At 50.5% G+C, this 16135-nt stretch overlaps 1 protein-coding gene across 6 annotated transcripts in view; it reads left to right on the forward strand.

Annotated features, from left to right (window-relative positions):
* hts (adducin 1-like protein hts) overlaps positions 1-16135 on the forward strand; it is a 103587-nt gene that overhangs the window by 552 nt on the left and 86900 nt on the right. The gene's annotated exons all lie outside the window — the stretch shown is intronic.

Consider the following 16135-nt stretch of genomic DNA (forward strand, 5'->3'; position numbering starts at 1 on the left):
TTTAGCATGTTCGCACCTAGTTATTTTTTCCTTGCTTTGCGGTGATTGCGAAGAATTGCGTAGCCCATGCAGCGTCATTTGATAGCTCCGGGGTGCTTTGCTGTGTCCGCATCAGCTGAAAAGTTGCGAATGTGCTGCGCTCGACTTGATGCCCCAGGATCAACCGGGATGCCGAGAGGACGCGTGTCCGCGCCTTGCTGCACTGTCACAGCTCCAGATTCCATTTCTGGCGTCGAGCCAAGTGCATTTTTCGTGAAGTGCTTGATTTGACGGCGATTCCTGGTGCTCATTGGCAGTTTGTCTCAAGACAAAAATCGGGGCATGTCCGTGGTCGCGCCTGAAAGGCCGTCCTCTCCACGTGCGGCGACGTGCCACGCCTATTCGCCATTGAGGCCCGTATGTAAGCGCAATGTCGCTCAGACCAGGTGTCAACTGCGTTCGCCTGAGCTCATGCTGCCGTCGATCGTGACGCTTTCGTGCTCCTTCGGGCTGTTTTCGGTTGGCGAGTCGCGGGCTCACTCTTCGTTTTAGCTGCGGGGTCTGTTGATGCCGGTCGGGGACCAAATGCACTCGAACTGTTTGCCAGACTGGTTCGCTGTAGGTCTCCCGTCGAGTTCGCTGTGTCGTGATGGTTCGGGCGCTGTCGCTCAGCTTGGTAGGGAAGCGGCGGCTGTGTTGATCGTGCGTGCCCGTCCTTGTGTAGGCTTGAGTTCGCTTTTAGCAGTACCTGGTCTGTTTCTAACGGCTGATTTCTTTGATAATGCCTATCGCGGGCGTTCCTTTCGTTAACCATGGTTTGGTGCATTTCTTGTTTTCTGCTGCCATTTTGTTATTTAAATACCCTGAGACTTGAACCTGCCGCCCTTCTATCGTTAGTGGGAATTTCTTCCTGATGCATGGTGGTATTTAGTCGGAGCTACGGCGGAAAATAACCCGAGCTTCTGTTATCGGGAGCGCGCACCGGTCACACGAAGTGCGGCGTAAAATTAAAAGGCGGTATCCTAGATGTGAGCTTTGCGTTATTTTTCTTGGAAATAGGACATTTTATGGGTAATCATGACGTGTAGTTTCCGAGTGCGGCTACATTCGACATTGATGTCAAAGTTACAGCGCAGAACGGAGAAGGGTGGGGCAGCCGTGCCCTAATCTGCGGCCCCTGCGCGGTTGATTGCGGATATACTTGGTAGTTAAGATCTGAGATTTGCTTTCTTTTTCTTTGTACTTTAAATGGGACATTTTATCGGCAATCATTACGTGTAGTTGCTGAATGGAACTCCATTGGACTTTGATTTCAAAGTTGTAGCGCACAGTAGAGAAGGGTGGGGCAGCCGTGCCGTAATCTGCGGCATCTGCGCGGCGGATTCAGGATACGCTTGCTAATTGTCTGAATGTTTTCACTTTTTTAACACCTTGGTTTCGCAAAGCTCTCGCATAAAAGCCTGAGGAAACTTTGCTTCAAGAACTTTCATGCGTATCGCCCAGTGATATTTTTCATTCTATGTAGCGGTGCTGCGGGGTTGCTTTATTTCTTGCTGAATTTTTGTGACATTTGGACAATACGATGTTTTAATTCATCGGAAGAAACCACGTAGCACATGCTTGGGGTGCGCTTATGATTTAGGTCGTGCATTCTGTGGGCAAAGCTTAAGCGCGGCTGTGAGACCCAAAAGCAGTTACAGCATTTTTTTATTTTTCTGAATCAGCATATGCTTTCATTGCAGTTGCGTTCCGTCACAGACTCATAAGCAAACAAGGTCATTTTTCAGCAAGAACTCTAACATGGATACTGCTGCCAGGGGTTAACTGCGATGCTACTGTGCGTTGTGCACAAGTTGCGCGATATCACGACTGGTGTTTTGGTGTTTGTAGACAACTGTTGAGTACAGACTGGCAGGAGAAGACATATCAGCACACGCTGTGTTTTGCAACGCGAGCTGATTTATTTCTCGTGTGTGTACATGCGTGTTTGTGTGTGTCAGGGCGTTGAACTGCAGTCCGAGAGGACTGCCTCAGATGCATGGCGACATGGTGGTCACGCTGCGAGAGTACTGCATGCCGTTCCCACAGGGCCGCATTGTGGAACGGAATGATTAAACCTGATTGAGAAAGCTTCCAAGCTGGTGGGGGGTTGGAATTTCATTTCTAGAAAGAGACTGTCTGCATTCGGAAGTGGCCTTCATGGCAGAACGTGTTTGGGCGATGCAGCCTACGTGGAGAAGTAACAAGCGTTCCTTTTATGCCTTGGGGTGTTTCCAGAGTACTTCGATGGCAGATGAGGGGGAGGGGGGAACGATGTGGCGTTGTCATAGTCTCAGCTGGCCCACAGAAAAACATCAGAAATGGTGACTTGGTTGCCATTGTTTTTGTTGATGTTGTGTTTATACCCTCCGATAAGGCAGTCCGACCAAGATGTAAACAAAAAAAAAGTATCAAAAAAGGAAGGGAAACAATACGGCGAGTGAAGCCGGGCTCTGTGCCCCATCTGTTGTAGCTGCGCACCAAGGCCCACCACTCAGCTAGGCGATACTTGCAGGCTGCCACTGCTGCAGATTTCACCCTCCAAAAACCGAGCGATGATGTCCATGTCGGCAACCCTTTGGAATGGGTGGTCACGTCGTAGTGACCAGCCAAAAGAACAAAACCAGGGGGAGCAAAAACCACACACACTGTCTCCAGGCTTGACCGCTTTCGATCAGTCCGTGTGAGACCTCCGCTTAGCCTGAGGCCACCAGCTCTGAAGGTGCCGCCGACAGTATTAGCGCCCTCCAAAGGTGGTGTTGAGAGTCCGTGGCAACTGAGGGCAAGATGCTCCACAGCTTGCCTCTGCTCACTCAACACACCATACACGTCACGGCTGTAATGAAGTGGCTACGGTACTCCAATGTCCTGAGAGTTTTGGCATGTGCGTCAAAGAGAAGGCTGCTGGCACCGCTGTTATCATACAGCAGTACAAATTCAATGCTGGTCTGGTCTTATGCAACTGGTAGAGTGCAACACATGGACTTTTTCTCCATATTTGTGGCCCACACTGTCTGTTCAGCTGGTTGCACGCGGCCACGCACTTCGATTGTACGCGACCACGCACTTCGATTGTCCACTTGGTCACAGAGTCTGCAAAAATCCGCTCCTGTGTGACTTTCATCAGGAGCACCCTCTTTTGGAAACTTTGTTTTCCTTATTGGAGAGTTTCCATTCACCGCTTGAGTCGTGGCCTAGTGGTCTGGGCGTCCACTTCAGCTGCAGGAGGTGGTTGGTTCGAAACCCACCGCCAGACACCCACCGGTAAAAATGGGTACAAGCCACCCCCGCCCCTGCGCCCAGCTTCCTTAGGGATGTGCGCTTGGAGGAGGCTCCGCAAACCCCGCTGCGTCCTTTCGGGGGCAAACCCGGTTTCAAACACTCAGTCTGCAAAGGTGGTTCATGTTTCACTGCAAAGTGAAGCGATACGCTCAAGCTGATGCGCTCTAGCCAGCGTGTCTCAACAGGCGTACAGGTTCAACACTGCTGTAAGCGATCCTTCGTTCGAAGAGAAAACTTCAGAGTATCACTGCGGTCCTAAACAAGTCCGGCACATCGCTTGTACCCATTTTGAGGAAACTGGTGGGTAACCGGCCGGCCGTGGGAGTCGAACCCACAGTCTCCTGAAGCCGAGGCGCATGCTCTACTACGAGGCCACGGCTAGGATACAGTACGGTAAGCGCATATTGCACATGACCTGAGCAGTTTCTCGTATTAATTACTGAAGTGATTTTTTCGACACTTTTGTTTAGAGGTAAGCTACACCTGTGAGGAAAAGTGGAGCGGTAACGGGCATCATATTGTAGTTTCAGTCTGAACCTCAACCCTACCCCATGATTCTGAGCTTCATTTACACTGGTGCTATAGACCTCGATCGAAGCAATTTTTGCTTTTAAACACAAACATTGCGAGCTTTATTACACCATGAATAGGGTGTTGAATCGGAGGGGGCGGGGCTACTTAGCCTTGTTACTGATGTACCTTAGCTGGTTGAGGGGGCACAAACTACATTTGTAAACTGTGACATTAAGAAAATAAGACTACATTAAATATTAACAAAACCAGCTTTGCAAGCCTTTGATTTGACAAGGGACAGGAAAAGAGGGGCTCATTATGGATACATGACGGAAGCCAACAGTCGCCGAAACCAAGGAGCATAATGATTTTTTTTATTTGTGGTGTTCAGCAATGACACATTAATAGGGTAGTTATTTTAAGTATAATTGATTAGCAAGCAGAAGAAAAAACCACATGCTGCTGATGGATCCGAACCCACGATCTCCAAATTTCGCGTCCGATGCTCTACCAACTGAGCTACGGCGACGGCTATCCAATCTTACGCTTTCAGATGAATGCATCTTTAGTGCAACTGAACTTTGAGAGTGTTCAGCGCCACCCTAGTCCATAACAGCGAACGTAGTACCTCCTGTATTACCGCGAGTGCCACATAGGAATGTGATAAACGATGAGGGCGGAAGTGGTGTGAGAACCCTCTTATGCTACCTATGGCATCAGGACTGCCAGATTCCCCGCAGGGGGGCGAATGCAGCTTGCAGGCGTTGGTGAGTGGCGACACCACGGGTTCCCTAGCATCCGCAGGGACATCCCCGCAAGGGGATGATGGTGAACAGTGCATCACCACGGACCCGAGCACCTATGCCTAGCCATGTGTGGCATCGCCGTGTCCAGGGAAAAGGGGATCCTGGTGGTTGAGCCGAGGCCGAGCGTTTGGACCTTTAAGGCCCCTCGGCGGAGGTAACACACTACTTTGGCCCCAGATTCCTGTAGACGGCACCTCCGGCCTGACCCGACCGGGGGAAATCGGCAGTCGCCTTTTCCTCCCCTCCCCTCTATCTTTCACTGTCCTATCTTCTTTCGCACAATTTTCCTGTCTTCTCCTCTCTTGATTGCTTTTTCCTTCTTCCTGGCGGCGAGGGTTAACCCTGAGTTACTTCAGATTGGGTTATAGCGGCAGTGTACAGCTGGCGTGGACAGGACTTGCTTCCAAGTTCTTGTCCCGTCCCCTTGTTGGGCTCCATGGTGGGCGGCTGGCCCCGCGGCCGAACAACAACCACATTTTATGGCTCCTCCCCAATCACAAAATGATCGCCATCCTCAAAAAAAAAAAAAGGCGGACCAAAGTGACATCACAATTTCTGAACAAAAAGAAAGAACCTCTTGCCAAATTCCACATAGTAAGTGACATCACAATTTCTGAACAAAAAGAAAGAACCTCTAGCCAAATTCCACATAGTGCACAGCGAATCAAAAGAAAAGCAGCTCGAATGATTTCTCCTTTTCTCGTTGAAAAGACACAGAAACTTTAGGCCCTGGCTACAAGGCGACGAAGTTAGCCAGTCGTGACCTATTACTTGAGATACGCGATAAAGTCCAACTGCCCAAACTCTCAAACATTACCGCGTTTGGAGAAACCCCAGTCAGTGTAACACCCCACAGGTCGCGTAATACTATCCGTGGCGTCATATCAGACAATCTACCTGACAGAGGAAGAAATATTAGAAGGGCTAAAGGAACAGCACGTAACAAATGTCCACAGAATAAAAACCCGAAAAGAAAACAAGGAAATCCCTACTAAACACCTAGTTCCCACCTTTGCCTCCTGCACACTGCCCGACTCTTTAGACGTAGGCTACACAAAGATATCAGTCCGAACATACATCCCTAACCCCCGCCGCTGCTTCAGGTGCCAACAATTTGGCCATGGCTCACAGAGCTGCCGTGGTCAAGAAAAATGTGCAAAATGCTCCTCAAATGATCCCACCTCTGATAAATGCACTGCTCCTCTACACTGCAAACTGTGGCGAGGATCAACCAGCCTACTCAAGATCATGCTCACAATGGAAAGTAGAAAAGGAAAGAACTCTCAAAACAAATGAAAATATCACATTCAAGGAAGCAAGGCGACGCGTCACAGCCAGCAAATTTTTCCTAGCTCCCAATACAAACTTCACCGATGCGGTGCGATGGGGTGGTGCACCACACCGGTTTTCAACGCCTGCCCAGGCCTCGGCGAGTGAGACCGTGGCAGAGCAATCCACCCCCTGGCATAGGCAGCGAAAGCTGCCCCGCCAACTCCGAGAGAGGTCCTGCCGACCTCAGATTCGGGAGCCAACAAGGCCTCTTCCAACCGGGAGAGGCCTACCACCCATACACCCATGCACGCCTCCAGGGAGGCGATGGATACCACCCCCAGCACTTCTGTGTTGCAGGGGCAGCGTAACTCTCTCGAGAGAAAAGGAAAGCCGAGAATAATGCCTCCTGAAAGCTAATCTTCCCCAACACCCAACACATTAAAATATGGAATTTTTGGTCCAATGGAACTGTAGAGGAATGATGAACGACACAGACATTACAGACATACTAAAATCAACATCACCTATAGCTCTGTCTTCAGGAGACAAACCTAGGGCCAAAACACAAAAACAATTTGAAAAAATTCCAAAATTTTCGACAAGGTAGAGAACAGGCTCTCAGGTGGCGTCGCAATTATAATGCAAAGTGGCGTTCCTGCACGAGAAATACCATTGAAAGCAAATTTTGAGGCTGTAGCAGTCAGTGTAGTTACACACAAAATAACAATATGCTCTGTATGTACACCACCACACCTCACAGTTACTATCCACGATTTGGAAAGCCTTTTCCATCAACTACATGAACCATATGTGGTAGTTGGGGATTTTAATGCGCACTCCTCCTTTTGGGGCAGTAAGCGCACAGACACCATGGGCCAAATAATTGAAGACCTGATACTTACAAACAACATATGCCTAATGAACACAGGTAAGATCACATATTGCTGCCCAGCTAGGGAAAAATGAGCTGCCTTGATTTAACTTACATATCATCATCAGTTTTTAATGATTTTATTTGGGATGTTTTAAATGATCCCAGAGGAAGTGACCATTTACCCACAGTTTTAAAATTATCATCCTCAATCCAAATCATTCCAGCACGACCCCAGTGCTGGAAACTCCAGCTAGCTGACTCGACGACATTTACCACAAATGCCACCTTACATCAAGAATTCGATGATAGACTTAGCATAAATGAAAAATTTACCACCTGTATAATTTGTGCTGCAAAAATAGCGATTCCGCAAACATCAGGACAAATCAGAAAAAATCACAAGGTTTGGTGGACACAGGAGTGCAGACTGGCAAAAAAAGAACAAAACAAAGCATGGGCAATATTTCGAAGGTCCCCCACTGCAGAGAACCTGTTATTATTTAAAAAGGATCGGGCCAGTGCACATCGTATTCGCAGAAATGCCGAAAAAACGTCCTGGAGGAAATATGTATCTAAAATAAATAGTTCACTACTGGCCAAGAAGTTGTGGGATGAGGTCCAAAAATTCCGTGGTGACTATTCTCCTTACACTTTTCCACTTCTGTCCACCCCTGGTACACAAACAACATTACAAGAACAGGCAAACATATTAGGTGAGCACTTCGCTGCTGTTTCCAGTGCTTCCAACTACACAGAAGCTTTTCAAAAATACAAAACCGTAGCAGAAAAACAAAAACTTCCCATAGGAACAGGCATGAATGAACATTATAACAAGAAAATTACAATAGAGGAACTAAATAGAGTACTGTATGCAGGCAGACAGACAGCAGCAGGCCCAGATAATATACACTACACCATGCTTGCACATCTCTCTGAGGCCGCCGTTGAGGCACTTCTAAACTTCAACAAAATCTGGATTTAAGTTATATACCTGGCGCATGGAAGAAAGAAAGCCGTCATAGTACCTTTCTTGAAGCCTGGCAAACCATCATCAAGTCATGGTAGTTCCAGGCCAATTGCACTCACTAGCTGCTTGGCAAAATCATTTGAAAGTGTGGTGAACATCCGACTAACATTTGTTATTGAATCTCGTCACCTTCTTAACATACATCAGTGCGGTTTCAAAACAAGCATGCTGTTGTGTAGATCATACTGTCCGTCTGGAAAACACAGTGTGGGAAGCATTCATGCACAAAGCCTGTACTGGGAGAATGGAAAACCTCTAGTCACCAGGAACGTTTTATAGAGCTAATATAATGCCGTCTCTGTATTGGACATACACACCTTGCACACAATTTCCTACTAACAAAAGAAGACAAACCTATTTGTGAAAAATACGGAGATGAAATTACAGTACACCACATCTTATTCTCAGGCACAGAAATTGAATCACTGAGGAAAAAGTATTTTACTCCATGCTACAAAGAACATATTCCTCTTCAGCCAACACTAATTTTAGGTCAAGATGCACTTATTGATATCCCAAGTGTTTTTAGCTTTTTAAGGGAAACAGGCCTCCTTGAAAAACTCTGAATTCCAACCTTGTGCTTAGCTACGTATGGTGATACACCTCAGCCACTTTCTCATTCTGAGAACAGGGCTGAGGTATTTTATTTTTGATGGGTTGGTAGCCTCGAGATCCTTGCCGCGGCAAGGATGGTTGCTGAGGTTAACTGACTCTCTTTAAAGCTTTCACTAAGCCATTTTAAAGTTTTTAGGCCTGTACACCACTGAGTTTTTCACGTTTGTAGAATTCCGCAGAAAACAATTTTCATACACCTTGAGCTTGGTGCATGATAGCCTTAGATGCTTATGCGCCATTAAACCCAACACAACACAGGCCTGCCAGATTCGATGCCCTCGTTAGCCCGTGTGATGCTTGGAAAACCAGTAGCATGAACCTTGAAAGCTTGTGAAAAGCTCTGCAGATGCAGTGCCTCAGGTGAAGGCAACAATGCGTTGTTTGTGTGCTTAGCATCACCTGTACAGCACCTTCTTTCAAACTACTTTCCAAGGGCCTGCTGCAGTGGCAAAATGGCTGTGGCTTCTGGCTGCAGAGCATGAGGTTGAGGGATCAAATGCTGTGTGCTGTGCAATGTTACTACACGCTGTAGATTCCCAAGGGGTCGGGTTAGTCTGGCATGATCCACTGTGGTGCACCTCGTAGTTTATGTGCAGTTTTGGCGTGTTTAGCCTCATATGAGGTACCGCAGTTCAAGACTGCTCGCCTGCCATCCTGCTGGAGAAATGCTGGTTAGTGCACAAGGTGCTACTGGATTTCCCATTTCTTTGGTTGGTGAGAACCTACGAGGTAACCTGGTGGGTGATGGTGTGTGGTCCCCAATCACCATCGTGGCCCTTTAATGAGCAGTCTCCTCTGGCAGTGCAGCCCGCCATCGAATCTGGAAGCTCGCGGACTTGTCGGCGGCCTCGTATTGTCCTCATAGCAAATTCCTCGTATTGTCCGGCCAGGTAGTGTTGTGTCGCCGGATCGGCGCCGCCATCTTTGGGCGCTGACGGGAAGGGTGCGCGAGAGGGCGCGGTAGCTGACCCCATGGCGCCCTTCGGTTGAAAGCAACGGGGCTAATTTATTCAAAGCATTGGGGTTTAACACGAGTTTAAGGACGGTAGAGAAAAATATAATTTCAACAGGTAGAAATAACCAAGCGAAAGTTGTCAGATTGGTGGCTAAAGTCAAGAATGAAAGTTTACTCTAGTCACGGCTAGGTGGCTTGAGCCGCTGCCCGATTTAAAGGGTTCAGCCGTATCCATCCATGTACGGATGTTCTCCAATCGGGAGGATGGTGGCTGTGCCCTTCATAATCGCCCGATGGTTTGGTGATCACGGTGGTGGCCGGGCCCTTTATAATAACTGGCAATCGACGAGTTTGGTTCGGATGACGAAAAAAGAAAAGCACCAGGGTTCCTCACATCAAGGCACCCTACTTCACTGCACAGGGACGCAACACCAGTGCCTAAGCCGCCGCTGCGATGGCTTTTCATTAGGGTGACTGACCTTCCCTGCGGAAGCCCAGCGTTGTTGGCAGCGGTTCGAAGGTGTTTGAAAGCCCGGCTCTAGGCCAGGGAACTCGATGCCACAGTGGCCAAATGATTTGGATTACTGTTGCCAGACCAGAGAAGATGTGAAGCAGGGTGCACTTTGGGAGCATATGGAATTCGCAGTAGCTGTGTAAGGGAGCAGTGGTTATGATGGTCACGTTTGAGCGAGCGTGTCAAATGAAGCTGTGCAAAGGTGTATAATGGGCTCAACATTTGAAGTCTTCCCGTTGAAAAGTTCCCTTAGAACTAGGGAGAGCAGCATGTTTCGCTTGCTGTCTCTTGAAAAAGTTAACCGTAATGTAACACACGGAGTTCCCACCCGCAACCTCACGTTGTCATATTTGCCAAGGCTGAGCTCGCTGCCACCTTGGCTTGCTCAGGAAAGGTATGAATGGCACTCGAAAGCGGATTAGGAATGAAAACGGCCGACCACTATTGCGCACGCACACCGCTTTGCCCGAGGCAATTGACGGCAGCAGCAACTCCATGCATGGGTGAGGCACGTTTCACTTGCATGCGAATTCTGCCTGTCTGCTACTGGGGAGGGCCGTCGGTCTATCCGCAGACGGCTTGCGATCGAGTTCTCTCCGGCTGGTATTCAATCGCAGCGTCGGCGAGCTCGCTCTGCGACTGACCAATGGGGCGCGCCGAGATGTCGTGGGGTCACGTGGGAGCTGTTGCCGCGGCGGAAGGAAAACTATTTATTCTAATAGAAAAAATACTGCATCTTGCATCGCATCTAAAAGTACGCTGTTCATGACATCAACACATTCAGTGTAGGGTTTCCGTCGCGTTTATTCATTATTTGCCTATGCAAAACATCAAGCAACCGTGCGTGTCCCCTCCGACCGATTTCGCTAGGTACGCGTTGCACGTGACAGCACTGACCGAAAATCGCTCTGCGGCGTCACCGACTAGGCTGACCATTTTCGTTCTAGTCTCGATGGATGGATGGATAAGGCTGAACCCTTTAAATCGGGCGGTGGTTCGAGCCACCAATCGGATAACCGGCGGTTGCGCCTCCTCCCGGCGTTTTTTCGAGGGCGGCGCGTCTGCCCTCCCGAATGGCTGATTAGGCTGACGCAGCAGCACAAGTCTGGCGGAAAGAACCCTGTTGGCGGCGCTGCCCAGGTGGGGCGTCTGCTTCCGGTCGCCGTCTGCTCTCGTGGGCTGTAGTGGAGCTTGCTCCGCAATGGAAAACGGGAACTCCAGCGAATGTGCCTCACTGCATCGTCGTTACGTCTGCGTAGCCGACGCCCCCCGTCTGAGCGGGGGACGTGCCGACTGTGCGGACCTTGTGCCAGTTCTGCATCACTGCTGTGCGCGTCCAGCACTCTCGCTGTGCGCGAAGAAACGTGGCCTGTTGCGACAGACAGAGCCCGCCGCAGTCGGGGAGAAGAGCGGCTCCGTGCATGCATGCGAAACTGGTTTCGCCGTTCGGAGAAGTGTGGCTCGCCGCAAAACCCGTTGTTGCGTTTTCTTTTCGATCCCACCCGCATGGAACAGGAATCATGAGAGCCCCTCTGCTTTCTCGGCGTTGAGCCTCTGGGCAGGGCAGCAGATTTTTCGTGCTGGCTCAGCTCATCGTCGCATGTTCGCTGCCGTTTAGGACATTGCCCGCTGGATATGCCCACGTTGCTCGCTTCCCATTTCAGAAAGCCTGAAGCCTTTTGGGAGTCTACGTGCAAATGCTTTGAATGGTCGCGCGTTCCTAATGCTGAGTACAGCTGAACCGGTGCGGTCACGGTGATTGGTTGCGTGACTAAGCTTCGTTTGACAGATAAAAACGAACCCTAGCCTGCAGCACGGACCAACAAGGAAATTCCGGAGCCGTAACAAAAGAATTAGTGCTGAGCTAGCTCACTAAGGGTAGACCAGGGAAAGTAAATATTCCGGCCAGTGTTTGCTACAAACTGGTGGACAGTATGAAGAAGCGAATAACTTTCCAATTGGGGAAACAACGTTTTATTGGATTTTCAAAACGCTTGTGTTGTTTGGTCTCCCTTGTCTGTTGTCCTAAGTGCGCTTTATATAATTTTGGAAAATGAAAAACCAACTAGCTCAGATGTCAATTCTGTTTTATTGGATTTTTTGGCCGCCTTCACTTTGAACACACGCACCTTAAGCAAGGAAAGGCGGTTTGGGCACCTGCGAGAAAATGCACCTGTCGCGAATTATTAGGTTCCTTAAATAAGTAAGTGTTATGAACATCATAAAAACTAGTAGTCCGCGCAGCAGTGTGTGTGGCTCATGGTAGCTGCTTATGTTCGCCGGAACCAACACAACGCGCACATATTTTCCGGCATTATCGAGAAGGCTCTACGACCGAGTCCGTGTCGGAGGAGCGTCTCTCTCCCTCACCTTTCGGCCGCCGCCGGAGCGAAAGCAGCGTGTGAGGCAGCTCGGTTTTGCGCGTAGTGTCCAGCGTTTGTAGTGGCGTGGTCTCGTGCGCAGGCGCGGCCGACGAAAGCGGTCACGTGTCGCTTCTCCGGCAACCGGTTTGCTCGCTTGACCGGCGCTGCGGTCATCCCGGTCGGGCTTGGTCCAACGTAAAGATGCGCCTCGTTGCGTTTGAATCCCCGCGGGAAATGGGTGCCGAACCCGAGTGGTGCACGGGAGCAGCCAATGTCAGAAGCCATGTGTGTTGTCCCATTTTAAGAATCCCAGAGCTAAGAGCCCCCGCCGTCGACACGATTGTTCCGTGTTCACCTCCCCTGTAGTAGTAGTTAAAAAAAACAAAACAAATTTAACACAGTACGCTGCACCAGTGTTGGGGGGGGGGGGGGGGTATTTATCACTGGTAATCTACCTGGGAGGCTACTATAGGTCAGGGTGTTAAATATCAACCACAGCACATGTACACACAACTCACGCGCACCCACATTGTCAAGGAGTGCAGAGCGCAGTATCTCGCGCTCGAGTTAGGATCCATAAGTAAGGGAACGTCACCTATCAGTGTTCCCTTCTGCGGCATCGGCGTGACGATGAAGTATCGCTGGGTCAGCTGGGCGTTCACGTGGTTGTTGTAACCGTGCAAACGGCACTGCCGGCCTTGGCAAGAACGAGTTACAGAAAACAGGCAACTATGGAGTGCAAACTTCCGCCACGTGCTGAGATAGGGTTTTTTGATTGGTCGCACTCGAGTGTCTTCATTGGGGGAGTGAAATGCGAATGGGAAGCTGCGCGAAAATCGAGTTGAGAGCAGCATTTTGTTTGTATTTTGAAATTTCTTCATTGCATCGATTTCTGTAATTCTTTTTGATTCAGCATCTTTGTGACAAAGAATCCATCTGAAGTGTGACCGGCATCCGTTCAGTGTTTCGCAGTGGACAGCGTGTTGCAGCACTGCCAGGGAGTCCACGGAACGCCATCGCCCGTTCGGCGTGACGCCTTGCCCGTTAGACAAATCGCTCTGCCACGTACGGTGAAGCGGACGCGCGGAGCGGAAAACCACGCAGAAGCGCTGCCAGGCGCCTTGCCGAAACGCGCGGGACTCAAGTTGCAGTCGTAGTTCGTCGGCACATCGATCGTTCTCGACAAGCCCGATGCCACGAACGCCAGCATAGCCTCCGGGCCGAACGAACGGGCGGCAAGCCGCAAGCTTCGTGGTGAACGCGCTTTGGATGTGCGCTGCGTTGTTCGCCGCTCACCGCGTGATTCCTGCGTGCCCGCACGGCGTCACTGCGGCCGAACGAGACGAGCGGGAGGCACTGCCGTCGCGCGCTATCTGTTGGGGCAGTGGGGTACATTGCGAGGAGGAGGATTTTTCGCTCACGGCCAATGCCGCCGACACCGGCTTTTCGGCGACACGAGCGCTCCTTAACGCTGTCGCGATAAAACTTTGCCGGCGTCCTGCACCGGTCGCCGCTTGCGATACTCAAGAGCGGCATGCATCGATGCGCCGCACGTATGTACTGTACGTACGCTTTGCCACCGCGCAGCAGTGAGCGACCGCTGCTTGGCTTGGTGCTCAAGTTCGCACCATAATAGCCATATTATGAGAAAAACCGCCTGATATATACTCAAGCAGCGACAAGGCATGCCTGCCCAAGTAGCGAGCTTCCGGCAACGGCACCGCCCGCGGTCGCGCCGGCCGACGAATTGCGCTGCAGCCTGGCTGCTTCGGAAGTCGTCTGCGCTATAACAAAAGCTACTCTTAATATCGCTTTGCTGTCAACAGCATGATCTCGCAAACTAAAGATACGGTCAATTTCCTCGACGCCTTCGGCAGCGGAGCGAGCGGATAGCTGCGGGCGTCAGGCGAGCCCGACAGCAACGGCGGGTCAGCGGTAGCTGCGAGGCGATTCTGGCAAGAAATTTGCTCGTATCACATTTGTCACTTCTGCCAGCAGCTCGGCACTGATCAACTATCCTCAAAAGTGATATATTTTTCACATTCCTCTATCAAAACGTTTGAGTTGCGTCAAAAACCATCTTAAGCTCATTTTTATGACCGCGGCTGACGAGATCCAGTCTTGTCGGCCGACCAACTGGCTCTGTCTAGTTCGCACTAGAAAAGACAAAACAGCCATGCTATCACAAACGCTGCCTGCTATATTCCAGCAACAATAGCATGCCTGCGCAAGAGCCGAGCTTTCGGCAACGGCGCCGCCTGCGGGAGCGCTGGGCGACGAACTGCGCTGCTTCCCGGCTGCCCTGGTCGTCGCTAAGCCTAGCTGTTTCGCATCGATGCCGTAGATGAGGGCTCTTCGGAACTAGCCATCGCCGCGATAAAGGAACTACTCTGGTCACTTTCAGCAGCGGATCTAGCAGACGCTAGGAGAGCCACGCAGCAAGCAGCAGCAACCCGCCGCGGTGGCTCAGTGGTTAAGGCGCTCGACTACTGATCCGGAGTTGCCGGGTTCGAACCCGGCCGCGGCGGCATCGTTTCGATGGAGGCGAAACGCACAGGCGCCCGTGTGCTGTGCGATGTCAGTGCACGCTAAAAATCCCCAGGTGGTTCATATTATTCCGGAGCCCTCCACTACAGCACCTTTGTTCCAAAGATATGACATACTGCGCCATTTCCTTTCCCCCAAAACCAATTTTCATTTCATTTTCAGTAGCAGCAAGAGAGGCCGTAAGATGAAATTTGCTTGTATCATAGTTATCACTTAAACCAGCACCTCGGTATTGGCCAGGGATCCTCAGAAATGATACATTTTTCACGTTCATCTATCCTAGAGCTTCTTTTGAGCGTAAATAGAGTTGGTGTCTGGTGAATGTTTTTTGCTCGGTGGCCGATCTCGCGAAGACCTGGTCACTGTGAACCGGGGAAGAGGTCGGCCGGGTTCGGCAGCTGCTCACATTCTGCAGTAAAGCACCTTCTTCATCCCCCGTGTTTCGGCTAGCGCGCGGCCGCTGGCGAATCTGTCGCTCATTGCAGCCGTGCGGGGAAAAAGACGCGCGTCGCCTACCAGTGGGGTGCTTTCGTGCGATGTCATTAGAAGTGCCATTCGGCGGAAAACACGACGTTTTCCTAACTGGAGAAAGCCTGATTTGTACAGAGGGTAATCACGTGAATTAAACGGTGGTCATACGGAATCGGCACGTTGCGTCTCCACCACTGAGGAACGTCCATTCAGTGGCATAAATGGAGGCCATGTTCGAGCGCCGCACAGTGGTCGAATTACATTACAGGAGCAACTATTGGGGTCTCTGATTAGCGTCATCAGTTGTAGTATGCCATGGAAACAAGCGTGTGGATATCTGCGAAATGGTGCGCCATGCTCTCAGAGGCCCCTTAACACTCGCGACAAGAGTCCCTCAAGTTTTCGCTTTTTTTTTCCTGCCCATGGGCTTCGTTGTGGACGAGTGCGACGGAAGAGTTGCGCGCCCTTGGCTCGCTCTTTAAAAAGCCGGCCCTCCCGCGCGCAGAGCTTTGGCGGCAGTCCCGCAATGCCGCGCGCACTCCTTGCGACGCAGTGTCGGGTGGCTTGCTTGTGCTGCTGGCTGGTTATTTGGCGCGCACTGCGAATAGTTAAACCTGCATGTAACGAACCTCCGTACAGCGAATACCTCGGTATTACCACGTTTCAATTCCCTAACGCCGCCCCCATTGAGTGTTTGAGACCTCGCATGTGACGAAGCTGTTGCAGCGGTTGACCTTGATATATAACCAACTCGCTATGCCGACTCTGTTGGCTTGCGGTGAGTTGGGAAATTTTGCGCGAAAGTTTCACGACGATAAAGCACTGACATGAGAGCAACGTCCACGATCGCGAGGAGCGGCCGCAGTTGACACAATGCG

Source organism: Amblyomma americanum, chromosome 1, assembly GCF_052857255.1.
Source record: "Amblyomma americanum isolate KBUSLIRL-KWMA chromosome 1, ASM5285725v1, whole genome shotgun sequence".
NCBI classification, from domain to species: domain Eukaryota; kingdom Metazoa; phylum Arthropoda; class Arachnida; order Ixodida; family Ixodidae; genus Amblyomma; species Amblyomma americanum.